The sequence below is a fragment of the Alligator sinensis genome, unplaced genomic scaffold (genome assembly GCF_000455745.1).
Source record: "Alligator sinensis unplaced genomic scaffold, ASM45574v1 scaffold527_1, whole genome shotgun sequence".
Taxonomy (NCBI): domain Eukaryota; kingdom Metazoa; phylum Chordata; order Crocodylia; family Alligatoridae; genus Alligator; species Alligator sinensis.
In genome coordinates this window covers 1850958-1866201 of record NW_005841958.1, presented here as the reverse complement: position 1 = coordinate 1866201, position 15244 = coordinate 1850958, and positions in this window count along the sequence as shown.

Genomic DNA, 15244 nt, shown 5'->3' with positions numbered 1-15244 from the left:
CCGTGGCCTCCCCGGCGCCGCCGCCGCGAGCCCCGGGACGGAGACGGCGGAGCCGGGCGCTCTCCGCGGTGCTGAGCCGGACCCGGCCGGGCGCTCTCCGCGGTGCTGAAGCGTGAGGGCAGCGGCCGTCCCGTCGCAGCACAGCGGGAAGGGCTGGGGCGCAGGGCAGCACGGACACCCGCCCCCCCGGCCAGGATCAGCCCCGCAGCTGCAAGAGTGATCCTGGAGCCGCGAGGGGACAGGCCGTCTCAGGGCCATCTCTTTCATTGGCCCACCTGGGATAGTTAGACGAGCTTTGAAACGGAAGATTTTCTTCCTCAGGTGCCTGATTCTAGGAAGCCAGGGGTAGCAAGTGAAGCACGACATCAGGGAGGGGTCCTCAGGTACTACCACGTCTGCTCAATGAAGACTTGCTATGCCCCCCTGTCCAGCCTGAAATCTGCCTTTGTACAATGAGGACCCTGCAGTAGAGAGATGGTGCATTTGAACAAGTGACCCAAATGCCCCACATTAACCTGCTACAATACCAAAAGAAAGAACCCCCCCCCCCATGACCACACACACTGGTGATCCTCTGCACCACACTGGAACCAATAAGAAGGAAGCATCAATACACAACCACAACCCATCCTGGGCAAAGATCTGACCTTGATAGAAATATTCCCAGCATCTCAATTCCTGGCTTTCAAACAGCCCCCCAATCTTGCCCAACTCATCAGAAGCAGTCTATCCACTGCCCAACAGACCAAGTGAACACAGATGCTTAGCATGTTGGCACATCTCCACTGCCACTACTGTTAACACACCCCATAAAGAAACCATCAAAATCCATGGTTCCTACACGTGCCTTTTCCAATAAGTGGTGTGCCTGATCCAATGCACCAAATGCCCTCATGGCAACTTTATGCATGAAAATAAACAGAAACTACATGCCAGAATGAACTCTCATAGAAATTATATATATAAGGGCAGAGAAATACACTCATCGTTAGGAGCATATTTCTCACAGGACAACCACTCCATCTCTGACTTCATTATCCTCACGCTTAAGAGAAATTTACCTAACACCTTTAAAACATGAACCTAAGATGACTGGGCACTAGAACCAGGGACTAAATGATATTGGCTGTATGGCCCATTAAAATGTAGCCACCTCCTGAATACTTTCCACACCAGGAAGATAAGACTGACCCCTCTAGTTCCCCATTTTGATCGTCTTTGATCTACATTACTCGGCTTCTTTTCTTTTGCTAAACATGTCATAGATGCTGTGGTGATGGACAAAGTGTGGGAAACCAAAGGGTGCGAGACGAAATGGACTGTGCTGCAAGGTCTCTCATCATGTTAAATATCCTTTATTAGTTTTTACCAGGTAAAAAATTCAATTTCTCTTTGTTCAAAAGAGAAAAGGAAGAGAATACACACTTGTACACACCAACACTTTTCCAACTCTTATATAAAGAAAGAACAAACAATATTCTGTTAATTAAGTCCCAGCCTAGTAAAAACCTGCCTTTAAGCTGTGAAAAGCACTTAACACAAAGCATTTATGAGGAAGCATCATCAAGTTTCATTATACTTTGCAAGAGAGAGACAAGAAAACTATGTCTTTAAACACTTTATACTTCTCCCTTCCTTGTGTAATTTCAATGTTAAAGAAAAAAAAAGAAAGAACTTTGAAATTACTTTAGGAGCAGAGACAATAATTTCCTTCTAATGAGTAAGAAAGTGCCTGTTCATGTTTTCAGCAACATCTCAGTTTTAATTAGAAAGTAATATTTTTATATGATAACTACTGAAATATTTTCCCAACACACTGACCCCAAGGCTGTTTCTGATGTAACAACTGTACAATCAGTATCTTGTGTAGATGTAGCCACTGTGTACTTCCCATATTGTCTGTTGACAGCAGTGCATATATTTACCAGTTCTAGTGCAGAGGTCAGACATTAAAAGCACTCTAGATGACCAGAGCTGTTAGTTGTAGCTGTGTTGGTCTAAGGACATAGGCAGGAAAGGTTCTTTGGGTAGATGTGATATCTTTTATTAGACCAGCTGAGTAGTTGGAAAAAAGTTCTTAGCAAGCTTTCAGGCACAATCTATGCTTCTTCAAGCATAGGGAGTCTCTGCTGTTTGAGACTCCAAGGAATGAGAGAAGCTAAAAGTGTGACAGGATGTCAGTGAAGATGTAAATAGGTAGAAATTAGGAAAACAAAAGATAGAGCAGGGAAGGAAAGGTGGGAAAATGATAGGGGGGGAGCCAAAGGTGAGTAATGGAGACTACAGTAAAGAGGCTGTCTGTGAAAAGGGAAATAGCTAGAAATTAGGAAAACAAAAGGCAGAAAAATAGGGGAGGGTAAGGGAGAAAGTGGGGCAAAAGAAAAATGCAAGAGGTCAGGTCTGGCAGGTACCTGATGAATCAGATGTCAGGCAGGTTATACAATGTGCCATAAATCCAATGTCTACATTGAGTCCATGATTATTTGTATCCAATAGATTTATGAAGTGAAGTTCATAGGCTCATCCACGAAAGGTGTTTTGTAAGTTCCCTTTGAGGATTAGAAGTGAGAGATTGAAGAGGGAGTGATTGTCTTGTGAGAAATTCACCCCGACAGGTAGCTGGGTATTCTTGTCTTTGATAGATTTTCAGTGTGTGTTCGTTCTGGTGAGCAGTTGTTGTTTGGTTTCTCCTACATATTTTCTATCAGGGCATTTGGCAAACTGGTTGAGATATATTACATTTCTGGAGGTTCAAACAACAACTGCACACCGGAATGAATGCACACTGAAAATCCATCAAGGACAAAAATATCCAATTACCTGTGGGTGCCCACTTCCCACAAAATAATCACTCCCTCTCCAACCTCTCAGTTCTAATCCTCAAAGGGATCTTACAAAACACCTTTCATAGATGAGCCTACAAACTTCACTTCATAAATCTACTGGAGACAAAAAATCATGGACTTAATATAGACATTGGATTTATGATACATTATAACCTGCCTGACATATAGTTCACCAGGTGACCTGCCTGAAGCTGGCCACTTGCATTCCTTCCTCCCTACCCCCTCCCCTCCTATCTCTACTCATTGTCTTCCAAACTTCCACTTATTTACATTTTCACAGACTTCTTGTTACACTTTACCTTCCTTTCTACCTTGGAGCACTCATAACAGCAGCAGAGTCTCCCAGTGCCTGAAGAAGGTGTTTGTACCCAAAAGCTTGCAAATAACTTTTTCTCAACTATTTGAGTTGGTGTAATAAAAGATCTCACATCTACCCAAAGAACCTTGCCTGCCTAGATGACCAGGCACATGGAGCAGATAAAACAGAATGCAAATATTGAGCTTTCAGTTCAGAATGACTTGAATCCTCTTTGATGCAGGCTCTTTTTCTTTATTACCTCTATTCATTATGGTTACATGTCATTCTGGTATGTCTAGCTATTAACTAGCTCCCCGCAGAGCAGCAGGCCAGGGAAAACCATGAGTTTACCTTCTTGCCCTGGAGCCTAGAGAAGCCTGTGCTTAGCTCCTCGCACATCGGGGGAAGGGAAGAGTGAGCACTTAACTCTTCTCACAGGGGCTGGCAGGGACAAGAATGAGTTTACCCAGGATGATCCTGCACTTACCTCCTTGCATAGGAACCAGGCAGGGAAGTGATGATCTCCTTGTACCTCATGGCATCCTCAAAAAGGAACTTGCAGGACTCCCAGTTGAAAACCATTGGCATCTATGATGGGATGTAACACTCACTAAAGTCAATGGCACTTTGCTATTGACTTCAGTGGAACCCTGAATTCACCTCTGGCCTTTTCTTTAGCTTTCCTTCTTCAAACACATTTCTTTTCCAATTTGCTTACCTTTTTCTCCAAGAGGATGTCTGAAAATAACACTGTGTTATCTGGAAGACAGGAAGAATAAAAGCGTTAAGAAAAAATATAAAGAAACTTGCATTTAGCACAACTTTTCAAACCCAGTTTGAACACAATGCCCATCTTCCAGTGCTTCCCTACAGGGGTGATTCCACCATTTAACAAATATCAGTTGTCAAAATTCCACTCCTGCTCAGCCCAAATTTTCCCTTGCTTCATTCAATCCCTTCCATTTCTTTCTATCATCCAAATCATCAATAGTACAGATGGCTGCCATGAAACTTACAGTATAATCTGCCAACACAGCACAAGAATCTCCTCCTCATCTTTGCCTACCTTCATTTTCAATCAGTATCAGGTATTGCAGGTTTGCTTTCTGTATATTTTAAGTTGCTAAAGCAAAGAATGTGTCAGAAAGACAAAAAAGACTTTGGATTGAGTCCTAGCAATATGGGGCTTCATCCTTATCTTGCACCTACTGAAATCAAATTGTTATGATTCAGAAAATAATGTGCTATTATAGTATTCTGCTAGATGGGTACATCAGACTCTCTCAGAACCATTTTTCTTCACTTCATTCTTTATGCAGTATCCATTTCATGTAGTCTCAAGGCATTCTGTGCTAATATGCCAAACAGCAAGAATAAATAAATGCTATGCACTTATTAAAATCCCACAATTCATTTAACTAATTAGTTGGGCTTAACAAAGGAAAATACGTAGCTGAAGGTAAAGAGAACAAATGAGGGAATTTGTAAAGGGCCAGATCTGTTCCAAGATATTCTAGTATAAATCGGGAACAAAATTGACTGTTTTGGCCCAGATTCTTTGACAGATAAAGTAGGTTCATAGCTAAGTAGCAGCAGCAACTGTGACTGTTCTCATGTGCTTAAGAAGCTGGAGAAAAAAACTTGCTTCACAAAAAAATTGGTAAGTTCCACTGATTTATAAATATTGATTTCACATCCAGTTGTAATTCAGTTATAAATAAGTCATGTACAGACCTGAAATTAGAATATTATATTTTTCTTCCTCTGGGAAAATCTTGTAGTTGGAATATATTAACTGAGTGCAGTACTTGTGGATAGTATATACTACATTAGCACAGCTTGGCTGAATATTGTTACCAGCTATGTTCCTTTCATCTGTTTGTATATTTACAGTTTTGACCCTTTATCATCAGAAGAAAAGAACTGTATTCCAAGCTCATTATTCAGAGGCAGACAGAAAAGCATTTCCTTCTCTAAACAGTGGCTTATTTTTTATTCCTTGTATCAATTAATAATAATGGTCAGATTTCCAGATAGGTTAAAAAGACACAGTTCTATGGTCTTCAGTGGAGCTAGGCAAATTTATACCAGGAGAATATCTAATCAAAACCTTTTCATACTAATAACCTTTTGGATTTTTAAATAGGACTCCCTACGATCATCCTTAGTATTGGTTATTTGTGTTGGAGTAGCAACAAGTGGCCTAGGTCTTTGATCAGGGGTCCCTTTCAGCTATATAAGCACCATAGAAACATATTACAAAAGATATTCCCTTCCCCAAAGACCTCAAAATTCAAGAACGTCAAGGTATTTTGCAAACAGACTGAATTTTCCTTTCTGACACATGATCATCACTCTCATCTATTACTGCTTGGGGAACCAAGATACAGGGAGGCTAGATGATCTTCTCCCAGAATGACAAAAAAAACCTGCAGCAGAGCAGGAGATCAAGTCCAGGTCTGAAGATTCCCAGCCCTGTGGGAGCCTCAACACTATCCTTTCCTTCTACAAGACGAATAAAGTTCTGGGTACGTGAATCCTATTAGCTAGGCAAGAATTTCTCTGCTTCCTTCTGCTTAGATTGAAAGAGCTCCAATATAGTCAAGCAAAATGAAAACAAGCACTTTCAAACCAGTGACTCCAGATAACAAACCACTCCAAACCCATTTCTGAAGGAAATGCGTGCATGATTGCATTCTTCTCAGAAAGACAGAAGCATCACTTAGCACACTTGCCAGCTCTTTTCCATTGTCTTACTGAGCAAAAAGTTTTTAAGGCAGGTTAAATTTGGACATAGCAAGGACTCCACAAGGGTGCTGTATAGAATGTGAAGAGGAAAAATGCACTGAGCTCTGACCATATCATTAGCCTGTTTCAAAACATACTAGCTGGAAAAGAGATGTTCTATGTTTTTACCAGTCCCCCTCTCTATAATTGCCACATATTGCAATGAAGTCATGGTCTGTGATTACTATGCCTAACTGCTATGGCAAGCCAAACAACACACAGGTAGGGCTGTGCAAAGCTTCAGATCACAATTCAGATTCGGAGATGATGTGGATGATTCGGAGGCTGAATCTATTAATCCAAATCAAATCACTGGAAGCTTTAGGCTTTCTGAATCGATTCAGAGGTTCTGAATAAATTTGGAAAAGATTCAGTGACTTGGGAGATTCAGCCATAGGGTATAATGGGGAATCAATGAAATATCTAAAACTTTGTTGTCTTTTGGCTTATTCAGATAAGTCTTGCAGCATTGGTAGCACCTGCTGAGAGCATGGTGTGCGCCAAGGTTCAAGGTGCTAGATGTAGGGATTTCTGCAAAACTATACCTCGAAGTCCTGAAAGCAAAACCCATGTAATGTGTGTGTGAAGCCACAGGGGGGTGAAAACTGCAGGGGTGGTAGCCTGTGCTGAGGCCACAAAGCCTGCCAAGTTTCAAGGAGATAGGTGCAGAGGTTTGGGGAAAACTGTACCTCAAGCTGTGGACAAGCAAAACTCGTGACATGGGTGACAGTGTGTATTACGGCACAGCAGGGTGAAGCTGCAGGCCTGCTAGCCCCTGCTGAGGCCACAAAGCCTGCCAGCTGTGGAGGAGATTGGTGCAGAGGTTCTGGGGCCCTGCACCTCAAGCTGCTGACAGGCAAAACTCATGTCATGGGTACTTGTGCAACTGTGTCCGTCTTCGGGCACAGGGTGGGGGGGGGGAACAACTGCAGGCCTGGCTACTAGGCCCTGCTGCAGCCGCGGAGCCTGCCAGCTGTTAAAGAGATAGGTTCAGAGGGGTTCTGGGGCCCTGCACCCCTAGCTGCTGACAGGCAAAACTCATGACATGGGTGCTTGTGCAACTGACTGTCTGTCTTGGGGCAGAAGCAGTTCCCAGCTCTGTATTGATTCTTTCCTCTCCTTAGTCTGTGGTTTTGTAGGTGTTAATCCTTGCTCATTAACTCATTATCCTTGCTAGCTACTGTGTATTGAGCTGGTCCCTGAGTGAATCATGATTGATTGTTAACATAGTAGCTAGCAAGGGTGGGGATGGCAGCAGGCATGGCTCCCCACTATTTAATCCAGCTTTATTTTTTTTTATTTTTTAAAAAGGACCTCAATGCAACATCTTTCTATACAAATGTACATGTGCGCCTGTTACTGCCCCTGTTGTAAAGGGACAATACATCTTTGCCCACATCACAGGACCACCAAGACAAAAATAAAAGTTGTGAGAGAACTATCCTTCACATAGGCAACAATGGTTGTGTCCAGCCAAGCGTGGCCATACGGTATGTGGCACCGCAAACACATCTGCAGCGCCACATAAGTTCATAGGCTCATCTGTGAAAATTGTTTTGTAAATTCCCTTTGAGGATCAGGCCCAAGAGATTGGAGACAGGTGGTGTCCATTGTTGTCTTTGATAGATTTTTGGTGCGTGCTCATTCTGGTGCTCAGTTGTTGCTTGGCGTCTCCTCATATTCTCCATCAGGGCACCTGGTGCCCCAATGGATATATGTATTGTATTGTGAAGATATCTCTATACTGGAGATATTGTTGGCAGGTATTACATGTCTTGTCAGGCATGATCCAGGCATGGCCTGGATCCTTTCAGTGCGTTTTGGGCTGTAGGAAGTTGGCTTCTGGTGATGAGGTTAGTGAGGTTCAGTGCTTGTTTGAATTTACAAACCACTTTTCAGAGACAAGCCTATGAACTGCACTTCATCAACCTCCTAGGTACAGAAACTCATGGACTCAATATAGACAGTGGATATCTGACACACTACAACCTGCCAGGCATCCTGGCTCCCCAGGTACCTCTGCAATTTTACCTGTATTGCTACATCCCCTTTCCCCCCCATGCAGCCTGTCCCTCACTCCCTGATGTCTCTATTTCCATTTTCACTGACTGGCTTTCTTGCCTGCATTGTACACCAGCCTGTGACTTCTTTAATATTCCTAGTAGAAGGGGCTACTATTTGTGCTGTTTTAATCCAGATCTAACAAAAAATGACAATGTTATAGGCAGTTTTGTGATTCCCCATTATAGCCTACGAGCAAAATGTCAAAACAGCAAAACAGTTTCGATGAAACGAACCAGAACAGTGCTTTTGAAATTAAATGAAACTCTAAACGAAACGTTGTCCCATCAAAACAGTGAAACAGAAGTTGAAACAGTGCTGTTTTGCACAGCCCTAGTATCTATAGTTGGATCTCAATAATAAATGGCGATCCTCTTAGACTAGACTCAGGTCCGAACAGATGCCCACTGCTGTTCTGGCTGGACATAGAGCTTCCATTCCAAGGGCTAAAAGATGTTGCCCAGTCTGTCTAGGGGTTGGGGAAGATACTATCCATTATGTATGTATCCACTGTTTTCTTTATATAATGACATAAGGAGAACCTATGTATTACCATATTTGCAGAAATTGATATGAATTTCTCAAACGGAGAGAAATTAATCTGACTTTTACAGCAAACAGATCCAAATGTAATAAACTCTCTCACAATTTTCACTTACAAGGCTGAGGAGATTCAAGTTAAATATCCTTTATTACAGATATGAGTGATTCATTTTAACATTAGACTTAATTTTATTGTCTCTATTGTGGATCTGTGTACAACAATATTATAGATTCATGTCTTGATTTACTATTATATTTATATTAATAATGTTTTTTATGTTGGTGGGTTCTATTTTAGTATAATATTTGTAGTTTGGTTACTCTGTTCAAACTTATTTATAACAATATGCATTAATCTATGGTTATAAATTTAATCCAAATGTCACCATGTGGCATACTGGCCTGGTTAATGAGTTTTTTCATCCCTAACTGATTCATTCAGGGTTCATTAAGAGAGAATTCAACAAGTTACAAGTATTGCAATTTTATTAATGAGAGTACAGTAATAAGTTCTAAAGCAGATTACTAAGTGGAAAGCTGTTGCGGAGTTGGGAAATCAGATTTTAACAAAGGGTGATCTAAAAGCTCAAAAATCCCTGACTGATCAGTTTATATAAAAGTATTTGAACATCGATTAATTCCCCTCACTTACGTCCAAGCTGCTGTGCTTAGTACTTTGAACACTTGGTAAATGCCTAAATAAAGAGTTAGGTTCAGGATTTGTCAAAAAGCAGTGAAGCGATTTTGAGTTCCTGGTTTGACCCACCTTTGAATCTTGATTTTCCATAGGTGAGAATTTAACTGTTTCTGAAAACCAAGCCCCTTTAAGATGACTCAAGCCAGGCACACAAATTAAAAGCATCAAAACTCACTAGTATTTTAAAAATCTGACCCTAAGCGTCTGCTTTTAGAGACCTACTTCTGAACACTTTTTAGCATTTCCTTATGTACAATAAGTGCTATTAAAATGGAAGACTGGGCTATAATATGATTGATTAGCATCTGCTACCCATCTTCTTGTTCACTCAACTACTTTTTGAGGGTTATTTTTCACTGTTTAGTTTGTTGTTTGAACCTCAAGATGAACCTAGCAGGATGGACTGAATACACTGAGGAAAATAAGTGTTGCTCCATTATACTAGGTACCCACACAAAACAAAATGTCACTGAACCAGGAGTAGTTTCTTTATCTGTTGTCCCCTTTCTCGCTGCAGTTACTATGACTCGCTGCTGTCAAATGGCATTAAGCAGTTTCCAAGTTACGAAGATGCTAAAAGTAGTCTAGCATTAATTATAATACAAATTTAAAAGTAACTTTAAAGTAACTTTAAATACCAGTCCTACTGTGAGTTGTTGTATTTTCTCTGTCTCTCTCAGCTGGAATTGTCTACAACTTGTCTAACTGATAGGTTGTTATTGGCAGGCCTGTTTCACATGCACAAAATTAAACACAGCTAGAAAGCTATAACAATTCTGTAGAAGGAATGAGAAAGAAAGGTAAAAGCAACAAATAGGGTACAAAGATCAGGATTCGGGAAAGCCCAGAAGGAGGCTTAATTTTAAGCACGTGCTTAGATCATCCTTTGTTAAAATCTGATTCCCACCTCTGCAACAGCATGGGACCAGAACACATTTAAAATTAAAACACGTGCTCCCACGCTTTCCTGAGTCAGGGCCAAAATGAAAGGGAAAAAAAAAAAAACAATCCCGTAAAAGTTTCAATATCTTGACATATATGAGAAGACCCAGTAGAATTATGGGGACAACTCTCATGCTTATGTTTTTCAAGGATCTGGACATAACTATGTTGGGCAATTAATAACAGAATATTTTGTTGAGAAAGAAATACGTCTACTTGTGTAAATGGGCATAGCTCCAAGGTTCCTGTGGTTTAACTGTGAATCAGCAACTATTTCATTTTGGATTTTCATTGGAGATTTTATAACAACTAGAAAGTACATGGACTAGTTTAATTCTAAGAAAGAAGGTAAGTAATGGGTAGCAAATTAGAGAGCCATGAGTCTGGAAAAGGAAAGCAGGAAAGAAGAAACAAAGTACGTACAAAGTCCATGTAGACAGGACGCATTCGCTGATCCTGTGCTGACACAAATAGGCAGATCCCAGGGCCTGCACAGAACTCTACTGGGGACAACAAAGTGATCCATCCTTATGGACCCCTGTGGAGGATGGAGGGTCCCTGGGGATTCAAGTTCCCAAGTTAGTAAGCCTTTGGTCACTGGCTGCAAAGGAAAAAGCATTAGGTCTTTAAGGCCTGAAGCAAAAATAAAAAAATAAATAAAAATCAGTCTTTGTCCTTAAACTCTCAAAAGTGATTTCAGAGTTCACCTTGAAACCTATTTAAACCGATGGGACTTATTCATATGAATAAGACTTGCGGAGCAGAGCTCAAAAATCACCACAAAAATATTACATCTTAACTGAATAAGAATTCTGAAAATCTGACATAAGGGGAGGGGTGTTTGAAGAATCACTGAAAGAAACCATCTATTAAATTAATATATAAGGGGAAAAATTCTGTGTTAAATGAAAAGGGAAACTAAGCGTCTATAAAAATTAATAGATCTGTTACCAGATCTGCTAGTAAAGTGATCAATTAAGGGTAAAACAAGCAACTGATATCAGAGAGAGGGGCTGTATCACAAAACTGCTCATAAACTGAGAGCAAAGAAAAATTAATCTCTGTCAGCAAAGAGTTGCAGAGAAACAGTAATTCAAGAATCAGACAACATGTGAAGTATAACAGGAGGCAAGAAAAGTGGGATTTATGATCAGTTAAGATCAAACCAAATACCTGGCTGTAAACCAAAGGGAAGTTTTCTGGACAAGCTTATCTAGCAGTCAATAACCGTAGATGTTCACAGGTTAGGCAGCTTTGAATGCCAGTTCCTTTTACTGCAGAAATTTTTTCTGTCTAAATAGCCACTAAGAAAAACCGAGCCACACAGGCACAGAGCATCATTAGAAGGCCTTTTTATTTTAATGAGACCTGATCATATGCAAAGGAAGATGTACAACTAAATGCCCTCTCCTATTACCTACTTAAAAAATGAGATGAGATGATTATTTAGCCAATAAGGGGACATGATGTGTGAAGATGATCTAATAAAGGTCAATTAGCTCTTAACGTGGACTGCCAACAAAGCTATAAACATAGACTTGATAATGAGAAGCGGGGGTGAATTCTGAGAACGGTCGGTGAATGCAAGGTCCTATGGGGCCAGGAGTGAATAATAAGGTGATGGCTAGGTCTTCATGCTGTAGGGTCTTGAACAGTGTTCAGGGCTTTCTTGGTATTGGTTAAATAAAGTTAGAATGATTTCAGCTACAAACACCGATGTATGCTCTACTCTCTCCCGAAGTACACTCGACTATGTGGAATAAAAGAGTACTTAAAAAAACCACTCCTAGAATATCTGGCCCCAGGCCCTAGAAAGATGATGATTCAAATCCAAAGCCTATCTATCAGCATGATTAATTCCAGGCATGTGTCCTAAGCAACCTATTGCTAATAGTCCCCTCTGTCACCTTGTTTGTTAATTTTCTTTAAGATTTTTGGATTGATCCCAGCCCCTGTGTGCTGCTTCTTGTTGAATCACTGTGCTGTAAATGCAGTTGCAAGGAACCTGGGGAGAATTCACTTGCAGGAGAAACAGTGTTTAGCTGACAGCAGTGATCCAGAGTTGTTTCCCCACCTGCAAGCCCGGGCACATGGATAGCCCTGGGGACAGAACCATTGCCTCCATCATTATGAGCATTACAGGGATTTTGTGCTGTAGTTCAGTCTTGAGAGAGCTCTCAGCACATTGCCATAGTTAGATCAGTCACTGGATTACCCTAATGTAACAGGGTGGCCTGTCCCCTTAAGAGGAGGCAGCCCACCCAGCTGAGCAGCTGCAGCTGTGTGAAGGCTAACAAGGGAGTGACTCACTGGGAGTCAAAACCTGCAGCAGAGGGAGATGTGGAGAAGAAGCACCAGCGATGGGAGACTGCTGGGCTACAAGGATGGCAAGCCTACTGTGGGAAAGCTGGAGCCATAGTGGACCCCTTCCAATGTCCAGGATAATACTGGGATGGGAAGGTGTACTTGTTATGTGTTAAGAGACTGTATATTACTGGGGCATGCTGAGAGATGCCCCAGAGAGTAAATTCCAGCTGATTTAAAGATTGTACATTAGTAAGGCTTGCTGAGACACCTGGGGAGAAAAAACCTGGTTGAAGAGACCCTAAGGTGGCAACCCACTACACCTAACTTATGGTCATGGCCATTTCAGCCCTTGCCATAGCCTAGAATCCAGAGTCTTTAAGCCATTTTTATCTCATGCCCACACTGTGCTTCTAAGGAGGTGCAGAACAGGATCCATCACCTTGTATATTAATCTTCATACCTGAAAAACACACAGGTGTGAATACTTTTATGCTTACAAATGGACCCCTTGAAATCAGAACTGTATTAACACCAACAGGATTTCTTGTGTAGTTGCATCAGTGTCAGCAAGATAAAGCTATAGACAACTTTTTGGAGAAGGAACTGGAGTTTATTGTGGATTTGGGTAGTACTTGGCATCATGGAGCCCTGACCTAATTTATGGTATCAAGGTCCATTATAATAAAACAGATTCCCCTTCATTCTCTTCTCTGCAGCTCTCTCTCTTTTCATAAAATTGTTTTAGCTATATTTATTTGCCAGGGGAAAGCCATGACAGAGGTGTGTTTTACATGGGAAGATGGGTTTGATTTGTGGTAGTTCAGCCTTAACTCTTGTAGATGATTGCTCCAGAGCTGTTGGCCAAATGTTGCAATTCCCACCCTTCCACACACATATACCCCAGCTTCTGTTGCCATTAGCACCTCTCCCTACTATTGGACTGTTGCGTCACAACTACATAATTTCCAGTGAAAGCTGAATTTATTCCTGCCATGCCATACTCAGCAGGCAGCCTGGCTGCAGAATTTAGGATCAGTGTGCCCCATGGCATAGTATGCATGACCTTGAGCTGTATATCTGAAGGTGAATAATTGCAGTTGAAGATCCAAAAAGCTTAAGAAATGCAGGCACAAGACCCGAAAAATCTGTCATTTTAAAATACTATAAAAATGAATGGCAGGAGGGAAGGGACTTCCTTTACCTTTCTCTTAAACTTAAATTCAAAGTCCATTTGAATTGCTCTACATGACACGTGTTTATCTTAAACACCACTCCTTTGCATCTAAATACTTATGCAGCAAACCCTACCACATCACACAACAAGACAAATAGCCATTCAGCAAACCCTGGGCCTGGTCATATGGCTGTCTTAACTCAGCTCTGATGGGGTCAAATAGACTTGACCAATGGCTCCTGTTCAGTGAGCCTGAGGTCCCTCTTTATTAAAAGGAGACCTACTTGTTTAAGATTTCACCCAGAACATTTTGCACCACTAAATAAATTTCCCCAAGAGCCTTGCGATAGTGAGCGGTTCCATAACCCAAACATCTGACTTTGTGTGTTGCTATGCTGCCTCTAAAAGGGTCTCTGGAAGGATTCTGGATGGGGAGGAGAGGCAAATTAAAACTTTCTAGACATGTATTCCTCATACACCAACATCTGGAGACAGAGAGCTGTTTCTACTCTGTAACACCAGACCACAGGGCTTGCACTAGTATAGCCAAGAAATAAACACCCATTTTTGCCAGTTGTGAATTTGAGACCAAATAAAATGAAAATGTGAAGGCAAGTACTTCCATATTCAACTATTCTAGCTTAAATGCTAAATACTGGATGCACCCCTAGACATGCAACAGTCTGCTGCTTTGGGGTCCCACCATCCTGCAGCTGTGTACTCTTAAGCTACCCAGGACCTAGGTCAGTGGTTCTCAATCTGTTTAGAGTCAAGGCACCCATCATTAGGCTCAAGACACCTCTCAGAAAATACCAGATCTCAATTTTCAGTCATTGTTGACTATGCAAAAAATAATGCAACAATTTTTCTCTTGCAAATAACTCAGAAATACCACAACAGGTCAGAATGTTTTAACACTATGGATTCATATTTGAAATTGTTGAGTTTAATCTTATGAGTCATGTTTTTACACCTAACAGTGCTATCATTACATGGCTTCTTGTGGCACTCCTGAAAGGATCTCAGGGCACACCAGCACAGCACTCTGGTTGAGAATTACTGGCCTAGGTAGAGTCCAGTACTCCCCTTTTTTAGCCTCTATACAAAATGCTCTGTAGCACAGACCATTATCCCCTGGCAGAAATGAACTGAACCATCTAATTATCCCATGCCATCTGAGTCAATAAATGTTATAATTCACTGGAATTTGGTCACTCTTCTAAAGTGCCTAATATCTTCCCACCTTCAAACATGGCTTCTCCCCAGAAATGTGGCATATTGCATCCAGTTTCCTTCTGTGAGCATGCACACACGCACCCATGGCTATAAGAGACCTTCCATTCTCCTTTGTCAGGCAACAATTCAGATCCTCCTCCTCAGGGACCAGATAAGCCATTGCTTAGTTACCAATCTACCTGTACAGAAGCAGCGTTCTAGTTTTGGGCACTTTCTTTAGCATATCTATTGCTTTTCCCAGGTAGACCTACCCAGATGTAATGAAGATAAGGCTACTTATACAACCCAGATGTACAGGCTCTGCTATCCTGTCTCCTTAGTACAGGGAGCATGAAGCAAGAACATAGTTAAAA